This window comes from Rutilus rutilus (genome assembly GCF_951802725.1).
Source record: "Rutilus rutilus genome assembly, chromosome: 5".
NCBI lineage: Eukaryota > Metazoa > Chordata > Actinopteri > Cypriniformes > Leuciscidae > Rutilus > Rutilus rutilus.
Genome location: NC_140213.1, coordinates 48563928 through 48582708, shown reverse-complemented (window position 1 = coordinate 48582708; position 18781 = coordinate 48563928). Strand labels below are relative to the sequence as shown.

Below are 18781 nucleotides of genomic sequence, written 5' to 3'. Positions count from 1 at the left end.
CGGACATTTCACCCCTCTTCGTTTTCAAAAATAACATCGTGCACACGAACCTGTGTATATGCTGTCAAGAGCATGCCAAACCTGTAGGTGGCAGTGTAACGAGAAGCCCAAGCCCACCATAGCCAATCAGAATCCCGAAAATAGTCACATTCTGTGACGTTGCTGCCTAAAACTCAGTTTTTCTCAGTTTACATGCAAACGTGCAAACGAAGATTTTCAAAAGTTTTTAGAAAGAATCGGTTTCATTGGCGAATCCTCCGTTTGCGTGTAAACGAAGGGCGCAAACGAAGGGAAATGTCTCCGTTTTTCAAAATAACCATGTACGTGTAAACGGGGCCTTAGATGAAATCAACTGAAGATAAAAGAAGACATTAAATCTCTCAAGATCTCAGCAGAGAAGGATTAAACAACTCCACAAACAGCTTTACTTATTTCTAACCAGACTGACTTTATTTCTGTAAGAAGTCTACAAAAGTTGTTATTGAGAATTAGCAGAGGTTTATATGATGATGATTTATTGAGTTTCATTTGATGTTACCACAATGGTGATCAGTGTTTGCTTTAGTTGGGTTCTTGACCCTTGATTTTATAACATCAATTTTACTATGTGTGGTGTTACTAAATTTAATAAACTGTGTTTATTTTATTGCAATGAACAAATGATAACAATTGGTAAAAGACACAGTTTTAAAGTTCCCCTTCAGGGACTACCGCTGTGTGTAATCGCAGTGGGAACGCCTCTAGCGTAGTGCATCTGAAGCATGAATGAAATCAGTCCAATGGCGAGACGGAACGTAGTAGGCGGGTGACGTCATCGACCAGGAAACTATAAAGCACCCCTGAATCACAAGTGAGACAGCTTCTGTTACTTCAGCATGTCCCTGGTGTTTTTTAGCGCAATTTTCCACCGGACAAAATTGCGATTGTTAACTCATGATTTCTGTTCTGTCTGTGCGCACCAATCTTGCACTTCTATCTACTCCTCAACCAGACCACCTAGAGACTTCGGGTTTTCGGCATTATGTTAAGGAAGGTCTAATCTCGGAAACGCACAAAAAAAATCCAGGAAAAGATTTTGGATTTCCTGGAAATTCCACGGCAAATTTCTCGGCAACCATAATAGCTATCGTGTTGAAACAAATTGCAATCGATAGCTTCTAAAATTTACAATAATATTAGAAAAAAAGAATTGATCAAAAATCTTTCCTTTATGCTTCAAAAATTAATTAAAACTTTATATGAAGGGAAATAAGAAAAATATTGCCTTTTCACCTATAAAACTATTGTTCCACAGAAATACGTAAGGAAGGTATTCACAAGAGTCATGAGCACAATTAATTCCACTGAATTACGGCAAGAAATCAATGAAGGTATCGATCAAGATTTGGAGAAGGAGCAAGAATATATGAGAAAACGACAAGAGGTTGTTGCAAAATAAATGGAAGAACGTTCAGCAAAGCGACAAAAGATGGCGACATCCACACCAACGGCTTCCTCATCAGGCGTATCTGATTTCTACGATGACTCGTGGCTTTCAGAGGATGTTTTGGCAAATATCTCGAAAGCAGTAGAAGAGTTTACAAAGTCACAAGCCAATAGTCAAGCAGAAAAGAAGGAAGAATCTGAAGAGGACAAAGCAGAAAAGGAAGCTGATACAGAGAAAATCGAGGATATTGAGTGAACACAAGATGTAAAAAATAATGAGCTAATAAAAAAATGTATGTTCAACTAGTCAAGTGATTGTGCCTTTTTTATTATCCATTGCTGATTTGATTTCAGAAAGTTCATTTGAATTTCAAGAGAAAGTTATATTCTCGAGCAACTTATTTTCTCTTTCATTTACTATCTCTTAGTGTTGTGATCCCATGACGTGAGAAAATTGCGCTAAAACACTCTGAGTTTTTATTACTTGTTTGTCTGTCTTAGAATTTGCTATAGGCAGGAGTTTTCACCCATATATATATATATATACAGTATATATAAAAACTTATAATGGCGAGCGAACAGCATTTCAATAGGGTGTTCATCCCTACCTATATACAAATCACGGGTGGGGATACACATATTGACTACGTTTACATGCAGCCAATAACCCGTTCAATTCAATTCAATTCAATTCAATAAATTTATTGCCATGTCAACAAGTTGATAGGAATTTGTCTTGGTACAACTCTCAGACATGAATAACCTAAAAAGACAAACATCATAAATACAAAAAAACAAACAATGTTCACCAACAATACCCAGCAAACAGTAGGACATTAGACCAAAACCCCGCAGAAAAAAAGACAATACCCCTCGGCAGAAAGAGTGCACAGTGCATACAGTTAATAGAGTGCTGCTAGCAGTCAGTGCAAGTTCAGATGTCTGATAGCCAGAGGGTAAGTGCTGTCTCTGAAACGTGATGTGGACGTCTTAATGCTCCTATATCTTCTTCCTGATGGAAGAAGATTAAAGAGATGGTGAGCAGGGTGAGAGTGGTCCGCTATGATGTTTTTAGCCTTTCGGATTATTCTGGAAGAGAAAAGTGAAGAAAGTGAGGGGAGACTACAGTCTATAATTTTTGATGCTCTGCGTACTACTCTTTCCATCCTAGTTTTGTCCTGAGTGGTTGTGTGACCGAACCACACAAGCATGGAAAAAGTAAGCACGCTTTCAATAGTTGACCTATAAAAGTGGGTCATGGCAACTTGGCTGACTCTAAACTTTTGGAGCTGCTGCAGAAAGTGGAGTCGCTGGTGAGCTTTACTGATCTTAAAATTAGTGTTGAGCTCCCATGATAAGGATTCCTGGATTGTGGTCCCAAGGAACTGGAAGGAAGTGACCCTCTCCACCTCCACCCCATTAATGGAAAGCGTAGGGAGGGGACTAGGGGTCCTTCTAAAATCCACTACCAGTTCCTTGGTTTTTGAGATGTTAAGAATCAGGTTATAGCTTTCGCACCATTTCACCAGCCTCTCCACTTCTCTGCGGTAGTCAGACTCATCTCCGTTAGTAATAAGACCAACTACAGAGGTATCGTCAGCAAACTTAATCAACAAAACTGAACTGGTGTGTGATTGACAGAATTGTGTGTATAAAGAGTACAAAAGTGGGGAAAGGACGCAGCCCTGAGGGGCGCCAGTGTTCAAAACCTTTGACTGTGAGACGTAATCACCCATTTTAACCACCTGCTTCCTATCGCATAGAAAGTTGAAAATCCATTTGCAAAGTGATGTACTAACACCTAGCTCCTGTAAAGTGTTGATAAGCTTTACAGGAACGATGGTGTTAAACGCAGAGCTAAAATCCACAAAGAGGACACGTACATATGTAGATTTTAACTCAAGATGTTGAAGAATAGAATGCAAACAGAGTGAAACTGCATCATCAACACTCCTATTTGCTCTATAAGCAAATTGGTGGGGGTCAAGTGAAATACTGGACAGATGTTTACATATCAAACGCTCAAACACTTTCATAATGACAGAAGTTAAGGCCACAGGCCTATAATCATTAAGACACGAGATTCTGTTTTTCTTTGGAACTGGAATGATCACCGCAGATTTAAAACAAGCAGGCACAATACCAAGTTGAAGAGACCAGTTAAAGATGAAAGTGAGGACAGATGTTAATTGATCAGCACAGTGTCTTAAAGTGGCAGTCATTATGCCGTCAGGCCCCGCCGCCTTCCTGATGTTCTGCTGACGGAGCAAGATTCTTACATCATGCTCAGAGATAATGGGTGGAGGGTCCCCCTGCTCTCTGTAGCAGGGGGGGTGGAGCAGGTGATTTCCACTGTCAAAACGACAGTAGAAGTCATTAAGCCTCCCAGGAAGAGAGGGGTCATTAACTAGAGCATGGTGTTTGATCTTATAGTCAGTAATGTCCTGCAGCCCCCGCCAGACACCTTTGATGTCATTTGCATATAGTTTATTTTCAAGCTTAGCTTTATAGGAAGCTTTAGATTTCAACACAGCTCGCTGAAATTCATATTTCAGTAATTTGTATTGTACCATATCACCACTCTTAAAAGCAGCCTGTTTTTTCTTACATAGCACTCTCACTACATTATTGAACCAGGGCTTACTGTTATTAAAGACATAAACAGCTCTTGTAGGAATACAGACATTCTCACAGAATTGAATATAGGATGTGACGGTATCAGTAAAGATGTTAATATCCTGACCATCAGACCAAAAATTTCTCCATACCGTGGAGTCTAAGCAGTCCTGTAATGTGTCTATGGCTTGTGGGGACCATTTCCTAAAGAGTTTGACAGTTGGTTTCGCCACTTTAAGTTTCTGGCGATATTTTGGTATAAGAAAAATTGTGTTGTGGTCGGACTCACCCAAGGGGGCCCTGGCTACAGCATGGTATGCCTCAGGAATAGGAGAATAGCATTGATCCAGTGTTTTATCCTTCCTGGTAGCAATCTGGATTTGGGGTTTGTATCTGGGGAGTGCCTTCCTCAGGGAGACATGGTTGAAATCACCCAGCACAAACATGGCAGCATCGGGATTGTTGTTTTCAACCTCCGTGACATTATCCACAAGTTGCTGCAGAGCAGTCGGAGCAGAGGCGTCCGGGGGAATATAAATAATCATCAGGACAACAGAAGAAAACTCACGAGGCAAGTAAAAGGGCTTACACATCACAGTGAGAGACTCCAACTCAAGTTCATCCATTTTGTTTGCCAGCGAGCGGACATTGGAAAGAATCAGGCTAGGTAGAGCTGGGCGGTAGATGCGACGCCTAAGCCGGACAAGAGCGCCACCCCTCACACCCCGCTTCCGAGTCTTCCAGCATTGTTTAAGCCGCTCCTTATGTAGTTGGCAATCCGGCGGTATATCGGGCAGGAAAACAGGCATGCTGTCCCGAATATGAAGTAATTCAGATCTGTCATACTGAACAATACCAAGGCTGGGTTCTAGGAACGTGCAGGACAACACCAAACAAACAAACAAAACAGAGAGTAGCACCGAGTCGCCATTGAGCGTCGCCATCTTGGGATATTAGCAATAACCCGGTCGCGCACGGCCATGTAAACACCGGCAAAAACCCGGATATGCTCATATCCCGGTTTTTAAAAACCCGGATATTACCCCTGGGGTACCCCTTTTCTAACCCGAATATTTGGTCATGTAAACGTGTATCGGCATATCCCCATCAAAAGGAACATTGATTTGTGTTCTGCGCATGTTCTATTCGCAAGGAATCTTGGTCTTTTGAGTAGAGACGGCGCATACAGAAACCCGCGTGCAGTATACCGGAAGTAAACAAGAAGTAGAGGTTAACATGGCGAGACGCAGCACAGCAACACACTTTTGGAGCGAGAAGGAAAGCGCAAACAAAGGCGATCGCTATCTGCCCCGAACTATTCATTATCCGGGTGCTGCTGCTGTTGTTGTTGTCTTTGGATACAGGAAGAAAAATTGGAAATGACGCATATTGCGTCTTAAGGTTGTCCGTACGTCCTGACGCTAACCGTGCGTCGCCGTTTACATCGGGATATTCCCAACTGATTACAAATTCCATGTATACAGGAGTAACTCTCTCTGCTCACGCATGTAAACGGGTTATTCCGAATGTTTCAGAAACCCAAATAGTGACCCTAACCCGACCATAACCCGGATATTGGCTGCATGTAAACGTAGTCATTGTGTGCTGTTCGTTTGGGAGCACAGCACGCTCAATCAGCCCTCGAGGGGACTGAATATAAGCATTGTTGTGAGAACGCTGTGCTCCCGCCGGTCGCTCTTTAAAGAGGGTGCCTCGGCTCGCGTTCCTCGCGGCTCGCGTTCCGCTTCTACCGAGGCAGAGCAGCGGCTCGAGTCACGAGGTTCGCAAATGGATCTGGCAGAGGGGTTTTAGAGACGGGCTTCGCCTTTTCTCTGCCTTCACCTGCCAGGTCCAGTGTCTCATCTCGGGGCGGAAGCACGCTTTGCGGTTACTTCCACCCCGAATGAGGGGTGGAACTGCAGGCATCGGTACTGCAATTATCCAGTTCTGAGGAGCTGAATGTTGTAGTTATCGAAATAGACTCGCCACTTCAATGAGTAGAAAACACATGCACAATAATGAAGTTTTAGAAAACAAACTGTTGAGTCTTAACTAGCTAAAAAGCAGATATCGCGCTTGCTGAGGCAGCGCGTAGATGGCAGCATAAAGAATCAACAGCTTGGATCTCACGTTGTCGAGGCAACGCGTAGAGCCGCAATTTATTTATAATGTGAAGGAAACTGAGCTCAAGGAGTTTCCCTTTCTCTTTTATTCCTATTATCACAACTAAAATGTGTGTTGTCAAGCTATGATTCTTTCTGTATTCAAATATGAATATTCAGCCTGTAATTCAGACTATGAAATACTTTGTACTGGCTGTATTTAAATTTGAGAAATTTTAAAAGCTGTATAAAATACTATGCATTTTCTAAAATCCATGTTTATAGTATGGCCAGTGCTTCGTGCCCTTTCTAAAATCTATGTTTATGGTTTTATTTAATTTTGAGAAATTAAATGAAATATCTTTTTGGCCTTTTAACTGCATAAAATATTATGCACTTTCTAAAATCCATGCTTATGGTAAGGGCATGCGCCGAGTGCTTCGTGCCCTTTCTAATATCAGTACTTATGATAAAACGGATCTGAGGATTGTTATTACTGTACGTTCACACCGCCGCCGACTTGAGCTGCAAAGAAGCTCTGGCCGCCCTGTCAAGGACGCTTGTCAAAAAGTACGGAGAAGCTTGTTGACGCTTTGGCCGCTCTGAAGTCTGTGTCACACCATGAAATGTAAACAGGAAAAAAAACAAGCAATACATTTACACTAGAAACCTTTTATAATGACAGCATTTTTATAACTGATTTGGTCGGGAAAAAATTATTTTGATTAATATGCGCGAGTGAGAGCGAGCAAGACGTGTTGTTTGAAGACGGTTAAGGTGAATGAGTGCGCGCGCGCGGCCAGGGCTCTCTCTCTTTTGTAACTGGTCCCTATATGAAAATAACGTCATACATTTTTATATAATAACGTCATAAATTTCGTCATAAATGATAGGAAACCCAGCAACAGCGATTATCAGTTTCTCCTCCATTTTCTCGGAACTAATGTTTTGGTAGGAACGAAAGTTTACATCGTATGTTTCTCCGGAATCAGCCAGCGCGAAGGACGTCTATATTCTGATTGGTTGCTGGCGTTTTGCCGCTGCTTGCCGCTGAACCGCGTCATAGCTCATTACCATAAAGTTGAGCTTCTCTCAACTTTCAGATTGACGCTCAAAACGCTCAAAACGCCCAAAACGCGACGCCGATGGATTTGACGCTCCTTGCAGCTGAGAGAAGCCAGCTTCCATTGAAAATGAATGACTTCCGGTAACTTTGGAAGCTCAAGTCGGCGGCGGTGTGAACGCACAGTTATCTCTAAGTAGGCCAAGGAGCCCTGACACCAGTAGTGTAGGGCTTCTGAGGGTACACCCCTCCTTGGGGAAGATGGTTTCCACCTTATTATATGGTGCCCGTCTCCCCTCGGTGCCCTCAGGGGGGCCGTTCTGCCAACCCCGTCTTCATACCGGGGCGCAGAAGGTCCCAGCGAGTTTTTACCCAAGGGTTGCTCGCTCCCTCCGAGGAGGGCTCTAGAGTAGTCAGGCCAGTTGTTCCTTGCCGGTGCGCCGTTACAGGGCACTGTGCCTGCTGTTCAAAATACACCCCACCGTGGGGAAGACGGTTTCCACCTCATTATACGGTGCCCGTCTCCACTCGGTGCCCTCAGGGGGCCGATCTGCCAACCCCGCCTTCATGCCAGGGCGTAGACGGCCCCAGCGAGCATTTCCCGAGGGGCGCTCGCTCCCTCTGGGGAGGAGTCTAGAGCAGTTAGACCAGTTGTTCCCTGCCGGTGCGCTGTTACAGGGCACTGTGTCTGCAGCAGTCGACATATTCCAGAGGCCAGCCTCGAGAGGCTGGCACCCTAGTAGATTTTCTAGTGGAGTGGAAAAATCTTCCCAATGTGTCTCAGTGGGTCCTGCATACAATCGAAAGAGGTTACGTTATACAGTTCAGGTCTCGTCCGCCTCGGTTCAGAGGGGTCCTTCCCACTGTGGTGGGCCCTGAGCAGGCTCTGGTGATGGAACAGGAGGTTATGACTCTTCTGCAAAAAGGAGCTATAGAACGGGTTCCTCCTCCCAGCAGGGAGTCAGGTTATTACAGCTGGTACTTCATTGTTCCAAAGAAAGACAGGGGGTTGCGTCCGATTTTAGATCTGCGTCTTTTAAATCGCACTGTAGGGAAGCTCAAGTTCAAGCTCACTCTCAAACAGATCGTGTCACAAATCAGGTCCGAGGACTGGTTCATCACGATAGATCTGAAGGACGCCTACTCCCATGTGTCTATTCTTCCTCAACACAGGAAGTTCCTGAGGTTCACTTTCGGGGTGAAGTGTACCAATATCGGGTTCTTCCGTTCGGCCTAGCATTGTCACCCCGAACATTCACGAAGTGTATGGATGCAGCTATAGCTCCTCTAAGGCTGCAGGGCATCCGCATTCTGAATTATATCGACGATTGGTTAATTCTAGCTCAATCGGAACAACAGGCAGTTCGGCATCGAGATGTCGTTCTTGCTAACATCAAGAGATTGGGGTTGAGGCTCAACGCCAAGAAGAGTGTGCTTTCTCCATTACAGAGAACCACTTTTCTCGGTGTAGTGTGGGATTCGACGACGATGCAGGCACAATTGTCAACTGCTCGTATTGCTTCGATTCTCGCCGCAGATCAGGTCAAGCTTGGCCAGTCATCCACTGTGAAACAGTTCCAGAAACTGTTAGGTCTCATGGCAGCTACGTCCAACGTTATTCCATTTGGCCTCTTGCACATGAGACCACTACAGTGGTGGCTCAGAACCAAGGGATTCTCCCCGAGGGGAAATCCGCTCCGCACGATCATGAGTTCACGACGGTGTCATCGCGCCCTGATCATGTGGAAAGATCCTTGGTTTCTGTCCTAAGGTCCTGTGTTGGGAGCTCCTTGTCGTCGCGTAATGCTAACAACGGATGCCTCTCTCACGGGTTGGGGGGCGATCATGAGTGGTCGCCCAGCTCAGGGTCTGTGGCAGGACCATCATCGTCTATGGCACGTAAATTGTCTAGAGATGTTGGCAGTGTTTCTGGCTCTGAAACACTTCCTCCCAGACCTAAGGGGTCACCATGTTCTTGTCTGAACAGACAACACATCGGTGGTCTCTTATATCAAACATCAGGGGGGTCTGCGTTCTCGCCTGCTTTACAAACTGGCACGTCAGATCCTTCTATGGTCCCAAGGGAAAATTCTTTCACTGAGAGCTATTTATCTCCCGGGGTATTTAAATCAGGGGGCAGACATCCTGTTTAGGCAGGGGCCGAGGCCCGGGGAATGGAGACTTCACCCCGAGGCGGTGGAGCTCCTATGGGAACATTTCGGTCGTGCCGAGGTAGACCTATTTGCTTCCCGAGAGACATCACACTGTCCACGGTGGTTCTCTCTCAGCCATCCAGCTCCGCTGGGGTTGGACGCTATGGTACAGGCGTGGCCGAGGTCGCTCTGCTCCCAGGAGTTCTGGAAAGGGTTCGCCGGGACGGAGTCAGCCTACTCCTGATAGCCCCGTTCTGGCCGGCCCGAGTATGTTTTTCGGACCTTGTGTCCCTCCTCGATGGGTCTCCTCTGGAGATTCTGATCAGGAGGGACCTATTATCTCAGGCGAGTGGGTTGATCCTTCACCCCCGCCCAGATTTATGGAGACTGTGGGCTTGGCCTCTGAGGGGGCTCAGCTCATAGAAACCGGTCTCTCGACTGAGGTCGTTGAGACCATCCTCCAATCCAGAGCTCCCACCACGAGGAAGTTATATGCTGCGAGGTGGAAACTTTTCACCTCTTGGTGTGGAGAGCGCCAACAGGACCCAGTTAACTGCCCGGTCGGTACAGTACTGGAGTTCCTGTAGGACCGTCTCTCCACAGGGTTATCCCACTCTACACTGAAGGTGTACGTGGCGGCCCTAGCTGCTTACCACGCCCCTTCGAGTGGAGTTTCTCTTGGGAGACACCCACTTATATCTCTCTTCCTTCGTGGCACTTTGAAGCTGAGGCCAGCATTACGCACGAGGGTGCCATCATGGGACTTGGCCATCGTCCTAGAGGGTCTCTCCCTAGCTCCTTTCGAGCCCATTGAAGAGGTTTCCGGCCATCTCACTTGCTTACGAGTCGGCCGGTCAGCCTTCACCTTTGGCTGTACGGGCTCACTCCACCTGGAGTATGGCTGCTTCTAAAGCTCTCCTTTCAGGAGCTTCTCTTCAGGACGTTTGTGATGCGGCAGGTTGGTCCACACCGCACACATTCGTCAGATTTTATAGTCTCGATTTTAGCTCCACTCCTGGGGCGCAAGTTCTTTCGTCAGCCTGTGTGCCTTGATTATACACGATGGAGACTTGCTCGCATGGGGACGTGGGTATTGCGTTCCCACTGCGATTACACGCAGCGGTAGTCCCTGAAGGGGAACGTCCCGGGTTACGTATGTAACCCTGGTTTCCCGAAGGGACGGACGCTGGGTGTCCTGCCATGCTCCCGGTATCCCCTTGGATCGCTTGCTTCAGTAACATCAGAAGCTGTCTCACTTGTGATTCAGGGGTGCTTTATAGTTTCCTGGTCGATGACGTCACCCGCCTACTACGTTCCGTCTCGCCATTGGACTGATTTCATTCATGCTTCAGACGCACTACGCTGGAGGCGTTCCCACTGCGATTACATACGTAACCCGGGACGCTTCGCAAGGTGCAATTTATACGACGAGTTGAAGTTTGCTGTGCTTTATATAGGCCTACTCGAAGTGAATGCCTGCAATCATTCAGTCATTGATGAATGCACAAAACGTGCAAATTAATACAAATATTATAAACTCTACGAAACGATACACAATTGTACTTTAAGTTAGCGCTGAAACTATATTTACCTTTTTTGAAATAATCCATTAAATCTGCTGAGAAACGAGGAGCGTGAACTAAAATGATCAGATCTGCACGCATGCGCGGGGAACTCATGAATATTCATGTAGGCTCCGCCCACTGCCTCTACAGATGCACAACTCACTTTTGCTCCACATTTCACATTTATCAATGGTGCAAAAGGGAGAGCGCGCAAAACTTGTCACTTGTAAGCGAAGAACAGTGTTTGAGATTCGTCGCAGCAGATTCAAGCAGTTCTAGTTATGTACTTGTGTTTGTGCTAGAAAAATATACAAGACATTTGTGAGAAAATATTCTACAAGTGTGTAACTCTCATCGGATGAATTCACATACTAATTTGCGGATGAGCAAAACTTCTCACGGAGCAAAAATCCGTGACTTCACATTTTTTGATGCGGGTGTGTGAATGCGTTTTGCACCATATTCACTGCAGCAACTATAGCAAAAATGTGAGCGTACAAGTTTATTAATTTGTGATTTGTAGAATAGGATTTGTGCACCTGCAATGAAGAATTTTAGAAGGTGTAACTGCTGTGTTGTGTTTGTGGAAGAGAAAAAAAAGTCAGGTTTGCAACTCTTAAAACATTTCTCAAATTTACTGATACACAATACACATGTGTGGCTATTCTCTACAACTACAAATTTCACTGTCACAGGCGTTCAGTTGATTTGCACATAGGTTTGCATCATTGCTCAGTAATGGTTCGTGTCCACTACAGTGGCAAAACTCCACTCAGTGCCGCTGGCAATGCTATAATGTCTCCGCTTTGGGGTGTGTATGATGCGAGTCTGTTTAATCTATGGGGTTTTTTTCAACACACACACAGTATAATCATCAGAGATGCACGCGATTACATTCAGAAATAGACTAGCTTTGTTTCCAAATGATCCAAGCAAATATCCTGTACATTTTACAAACCTTTATAAACCCAGCCAATATAATCACAATGAACACATCCAAAATGAAATATTTAACATAGGATATATAACAACTGCAAAGCGTCTAATTTGTAAACAAAATGATTTACGCACTAAATCTAGCATTTAAATTCCGGCACAATTTGCATATTTTTAGACAGACGTCACATCCCGAACCGCACAGCAATCTGAAATTGTAGTTATTTGATAAATTATCATCTTTACGTGGGTTGTGCTTTGGCACGGCTTCTCAGTGCGGAAGAATCTCAAAAATGTATTTTAACCAAAACAAGTTATGCACTGCAGCTTTAACTACAGTGGAATTAAAACTCAGAGACGAAATATCCCATAAATATCCACATATATGTTTCAACTAAAGTGAATTATTTATAAAAAGTGCTTGTGAGTTTATTTATGAGTCTAAATACCCATAATAGTTCATTTGATTAAACTAATTTGCATAATTTAAGTTGGCCCTACTCAAACCAATTAATTATTAGGGATTGTGTTGCATTTTTTGGAAAACAGCTGATTTTTTTGAAAGACTAATAACACAGTTTGGGCCCTATCTTGCACCCAGCGCAATTGACTTTGTACACCGACGCATGTTTCATTCCTATTTTGCACCCGCGCAAAGCGCGCTTTTCCCTCCACAGAAGCACGTCGCTAAACTAGGGAATGAACTTGCGCTCCCTGGGCGGTTCAGCGCAAAAAAGGAGGCGTGTTCCGGCGCAAACAATCCCTGGTGCTATTTTACTGTTCCATAAAACAATTGCGCCACTGGCCAGAAAAAACCTAGTCTAAAGTCAGTGGCGCGTTGCGCGTTGTTCATTAGGCTATTTTAAGGGCGCATGCTTGACCATAATGTATCGCGTGCACAACGCGCATACACTTTCTCTAATCTACACAGAAGCAGCCGTTTTCATTTTTGCAAATCATATTATTACAAACGAGATAGATAGATATGTAGCCTGTGGATTTGGGGTGCTCTCTTTTCCCTCTCTTCTCCCTCTTTCTCCGCCTCTCGCTCACTTTCACTCTTTCCCGTATTGCTACGTCACCTAATGTGGGTGGGAGAGGTCGGCAATTAAGCGCAGGCAGGTGTATAGGCACCTGGGGTCCTCATGCCGGTAGCCATTCATTGTAGCTAGCTACTGACGCGTTGGAGTGCAGCAGTGTTCCTCGGTGCTGTTTGTTGTGCAAGGTATGTCCAGACTATCTGTTGTTGTATGACTATAATGGTTATTTGGGTTCAGTGCACTAAGGGAGGTTTTAATGTTTTCTTGATGGGTTAAGGTGTTACCGAGCGATTGCCAACGGCGCTACTGTTTTGTGTGTGTGCATGCGTTTCCAAAATACGTTGGGAATGCCTAGAGTGACAAGCGTAGAGAAGGTACCCTTTTATTCTATCTGTTTTAGCGTATCTTTGTTGGTTTATTACGTTAATTGTAATGAGGCTCCGTTGTTATGTTCGCCAGCGTCCAGTGACCCTGGTGAATGCGTGAAGCACGGAACACTGTCTACTCACCCAATCGCTAGCTTGCAAAAAGGTATGTTATGGTTTTAATTATAATGTGTTTGGTAAAAAGCAAAACGTGTAATAAAGTTATGTGCTTCATGGTCTTTGCTGAAAGAAGTAATGGTGAAGGGTTTTTCTTGCAGTAAATCTACCGGCTTACGTCTGGTTAGGATCTAACAGTATTTAATTTATGGGTCTTGTGTTTGCCGTGTGTGCGCGTGCATTTAGTAGCTATATGTAAATAGACTGACTGATTATGACTCGTAGGCGCACAGAGCACTCAACTGGGTCTCTTGTTTCTTTTTTGTTTGTTTGTTTGTTGGTTTGTTTTTATAGAGGCTACAGCAATCAGATTGTCGGCTGCTGTTCTCTTGAATGTGTTTGAATGTGTATGTATGTGCAGGTGCTGCTTCTTAGACACTTGTCCGTTTGGTTTATTGATTTATTGTATTTTTCTTTTTTTTCTTTTCTTTTACCACTAGCCGGCGGGCTGTAAGAGATGTGTGTTAGTGAACTGATGGTGGCCACCGGCTAGCGGTTTCTTCTCTTTGTTTGTCTCCCCTCCCCTTCCCTATTAATAGCCTAATGTGGATTGAGCTTATAGGAGCGATTAGCCTACCGGGCTCTAGTCTGGTTTCCTTAGAGTGTTTCACCCATTTGGAACTGATGTGTGCAGTGTAATGCTGTGAAGTGTGCATCTGTTGTAATAGCTCAACCAGCAACGTTGCTGTGGTGTGTAAGCTGAGTTTGTAGTGTTTGTTCTACTCTAAAGTGGTGTGCCTTAGCTCACATGTGGTATCGAAACCTAGGCCTGTTTAAGCTTACATTCTGGTGGCTCACTCTACTATGGCTTATCCCTGTTAAATGATGAATTTGTGTGTTATTTATTGACTATCTAAAGCGACTCATTTTTTTACTAAGATAAAATAAACATTGTATCTTTTTACTTTGCTAAACCAAGCCTGTGCGTGCTTCTTTATAAAGGGGTCCCCTTGCCCTTACCAGTCTTGTCCAAGGGGTGGCGTAGTCAGCACTGCCATCGCCCCACTAGGGGGCAACAATTTGGCGTAGTCGGCAGGGTAGCATTTGTGTCGCTAGGTTAGTTTATTCAAGCAGCACCTGTGTGTGTGTGTGTGTCTGAGAGAGAGAGTACGCAAGTGTGTATAGAGAACAGCAGCTGGCAACAAAATGAGTGACGGAGAGGAGTCCGCGGTGGAGTTACAGCAGCTGCGACGACGTTTGGAGCAGCTCCAGGCTGAAAATGAGAGACTCTCGGGGGGAGGGACAGCGGACAATGCTAGTAGCAGTACTACTAGTACCCAGCCTGCTCGACGGGAGCAAGCGCTCTTTATACCTCGAGAGCGGCGATGCCCGAAGTTTTCTGGCTCTGCAACTGCAGGGTCTTTGTCTGTTGAAGAATGGATTGAAGAGGCAAAAAGTTGTATTCGGGCAACGCATATGTCTAATTTTGACAAGGCCCTGTTTTTGTTTGATCACTTAGAGGGTGAAGCCCGAAATGAGATTAAGTACCGTCCTATAGCCACACGTGAAAACCCTGAGTCGATAATTGAAGTCTTAAGGGAAGTATATGGGTGTGCTAAATCATATGTGTACTGGCAACAGCGTTTCTTTAACAGAAAGCAAAAGGACAATGAAACTTTGTTTGAGTTCTCTCATGCTTTAATGGAAATGTTGGATAAAGTAAAACAGTCAAATGAAGGTGCCATTAGGAACCCTGATATTGTTTTGCGAGACCAGTTCTGTGAAAATGTTTGTGATCCTATGTTACGCAGGGAACTCAAGCGACTGGTACGAGCAGATAGTGGGTTGACTCTTCTAGCCGTACGGAAAGAAGCTATAAGGTGGGTGCAGGAGGGTCAGTCCAACCGAGATCGTAGCTACCGTGCTCCAGGTGCAAGCAGTGAAGCTCAGGTGGTGTCGCAATGTGTTACAGCCCCCCAGTCATCGGAATTCATTGAATTAAAAGACTTGGTCCTTAAGCAACAAGCTCAGTTAGACATGCTCGTGAGGCAGTTAGGACACCATAGTGGTAGATCACAGCCCCCTCCACCACTCCGGGGTGGGCGATACAAACGTGCCCCCAATGGTCAGCCCATTTGTCTACGGTGCGATCAGCCAGGCCATATAGCCCGCTATTGCCAGGCAGTTCCCCCCACCCACAATAGTAGGTTAGCTTCACGTTTGCCCCCTGATATCCCCCCTAACCAAGCACCGGGCCCAGACAACCTCCCTAGTCAATCGGGAAACTAGCAATTCCCAGTGTGCAGAGCCACACGCTGGGAAGGGACGTGTCTGGCTCAATTTATTCTCAATCATATGATAAGTTAGTTAAAACTTGCCCTGTATTGTCTGTTTCTATGGGAGACGTAACAGTTCCCTGCTTGATTGACACTGGGTCAATGGTGACCACCATCACCGAGAGTTTCTTTCGAGAGCATTTTCATCATCTACAAAGGAAGGATTGTAGATGGCTTGGGCTTAAGGCCGCTAATGGTTTAGACATCCCCTATATTGGTTACCTAGAGTTGGATGTGGGGGTACTGGGGCAATGCATTCAGGGGAGGGGAATTTTGATTGTTAAAGACCCAGAGAATAGCACTCTTAAAGACCGTAAGCTTGTAACACCCGGGATACTGGGAATGAATGTAATTGGGGAATGCTATCAGGTCCTTTTTAAACAACATGGGTCACAGCTCTTTCATTCCCTTCCTGTGAAATCGGCGGCACCGGCAGCCCGACGTGCGTTGAGACACTGCGAACAGATCCAGGCCATTGTAAATGCACAGAAGCCGTTCAAAGTGAAAGTCCATGGGAAAAGGGCAGTCTGTCTGGAGGCAGGAGCCCTAACTATGGTCCCGGTTACATGCCCCCAGCTTGAGTCCGTAGAGTTTTTGCTGGAGCCCTTGGACTTTGACGAGGAGCAGTTGCCCGAAGGCCTACTAGTGTCCCCTACCCTGGTGCCGGCTAGAAAGGGTTTTTTATATGCACCTGTAGTGAATGTGGGTAACACAAAGGTATGGTTGCCCCCACGCCGCCCTATTGGCACTGTACAAGTTGTGGCAGCAGCTGTAACAGGAACAGCTGCCTCTATATCAGTCGACCCTTCATGGGAACAGTGTCAAGCTTATGTCTCCACCCAGGAGGTAGTTGAGTGCTGCAGTGTCCCTGAGTTCACGGTGCCAGACTTTCCGGGGTTGACCCAGCAACAAGCTGCTGAGGCCAGGGCCCTCCTTGTCCAGTATAGCAACATCTTTTCCCAAGGGGAGGGAGACCTAGGATGCACGTCCTTAATCAGCCATGAGATTCCCCTGTTGGACAATGCTCCTGTTCGACAGCCATATCGTAGAATTCCACCCTCCCAGTATGAAACTGTAAAAGCGCACATCCGACAGCTCTTAGATAGTAAAGTCATCAGAGAAAGTAGCAGTCCATATTCTTCTCCTATAGTCTTGGTGACTAAGAAGGATGGGAGTTTGCGCCTTTGTGTAGATTACAGGCAGCTAAATGCAAAAACCCGCCGTGACGCATATCCCCTTCCCCGTATCGAAGAATCGTTGGATGCACTTTCAGGAGCAAAATGGTTCTCCACCTTGGACCTTGCAAGTGGATACAATCAGGTGCCAATGGTGGAGCAGGATAAATCTAAGACCGCCTTCTGTACGCCTTTTGGCCTATTTGAGTTTAACAGAATGGCATTTGGACTGTGTAATGCGCCTGGAACGTTCCAGCGTTTAATGGAGCGCATGTTTGGCGATTGCAGATACCAGTCCGTTCTACTGTACCTGGACGATGTGATCGTCTTTTCCGCCACCATCCAGCAGCATTTGGAAAGACTGGGAGAGGTGTTTTCCCGTCTGCAAAAACAGGGACTAAAAGTAAAACTGTCAAAATGCCGTTTCTTCCAGCACCAGGTTAGTTACTTGGGGCATGTGGTCTCCGCTGAGGGAGTTGCCACGGATCCCGCCAAGATAGAGGTGGTTAAGGAGTGGAGGCGCCCTGGACATCTGGCTGAATTACGATCTTTCCTCGGTTTCGCGAGCTATTATCGGCGTTTCGTGGAGGGATTTTCAAAGCTGGCAGCCCCGCTCCACCATCTGGTAGGAAGACTCAGTGGACCTCGAAGGAAGGGAAAGACCCCCCCCGTTCCTTTGGCCTCGGCCTGGGATGAAGGATGTGAGCAAGCATTTCTGTCTCTGAAGGAGCGACTCACCTCGGCTCCAGTGCTGGCTTATGCCGACTTTAAGAAGCCCTTCATCTTGGAGGTAGATGCCAGCCACGGAGGTCTTGGTGCAGTCCTCTCCCAAGAACATGGAGGGAAAGTACGCCCAGTCGCATTTGCCAGTCGGGGACTCAGAGCTGCTGAAAGAAATATGGAGAACTATAGCTCCATGAAGCTCGAATTACTTGCGGTAAAATGGGCAGTTACGGAAAAGTTCCGTGAATATTTGCTGGGGAACCATTTCACAATCCTTACTGACAATAACCCCCTGAGCCATTTGCACATGGCAAAGCTGGGAGCAACCGAGCAGCGGTGGGCTTCTCAACTGGCATCATTCAATTTTACCCTCAGATATCGTCCGGGCAAGAGCAATCAGAATGCCGACGCCCTTTCTCGGCAGTATCTGGAACGCTTCACCTTCGGGACAGAGGTCCCCGCGTTGGGCGCATTGACCAGCCTTGGTCCGACGCCGGCCATAGAGGGCCAATGCGAGGAGGTGGTGGCCTTACCGGGGCGTACACCTCAGGATCTCAGCTCGCTTCAGGATGCTGACCCAGTCATCGGGCCCGTGAGGAAGTACTATCAAGAAGGGCGACGGCCAGGTGCAATGGAGCGTGAAGCATTACCCAAGTCCAGCAGGGCCCTGCTCCGGCACTGGGACCGCCTAGTCAACGAGGAAGGAGTTCTGTACCGCCAGATTCATGCACCAGGGGGGGGTCCAGAGACTCTCCAGCTGTTGCTGCCTCAGTGCCTGCAAGCCGAAGTCCTACGGAGTGTCCACGATGAGCAAGGGCACCAAGGCATGGAAAGAACACTCCAGCTACTCCGAAGCCGATGTTTTTGGCCCAGTATGACTAAAGATGTTGAACAGTGGTGCCAGCAGTGCCAGCGATGCGTTCTGGGGAAGGCCGTCCAGCCCAAAGTCCGTACGTATTGGAGCACGATGCAAGCTACTCGACCGAATGAAATCCTGGCTCTTGATTTTACTCTGTTAGAGCCGGCCAGTGATGGACGAGAGAATGTCTTGATTCTCACAGACATATTTACAAAGTACTCGCAGGCTGTCCCTACTAAAGACCAAAGAGCTCCTACTGTGGCCAGGGCCTTGGTGCAGCAATGGTTCCATAGGTTTGGTCCCCCA

At 46.2% G+C, this 18781-nt stretch overlaps 1 protein-coding gene and 1 long non-coding RNA gene across 2 annotated transcripts in view; one reads left to right on the top strand and one right to left on the bottom strand.

The window, feature by feature from the left end:
- The window catches only part of LOC311291158 (xaa-Pro dipeptidase-like), a gene marked incomplete at its 5' end in the record, with an annotated part of 218099 nt that overhangs the window by 67747 nt on the left and 131571 nt on the right, over positions 1-18781 (bottom strand). The window lies entirely within an intron of this gene.
- On the top strand, positions 13174-14549 carry LOC311290900. Its single transcript, XR_014627473.1, has 3 exons — positions 13174-13274; positions 13360-13431; positions 13737-14549. It is a non-coding gene; the product is annotated as an uncharacterized lncRNA (long non-coding RNA).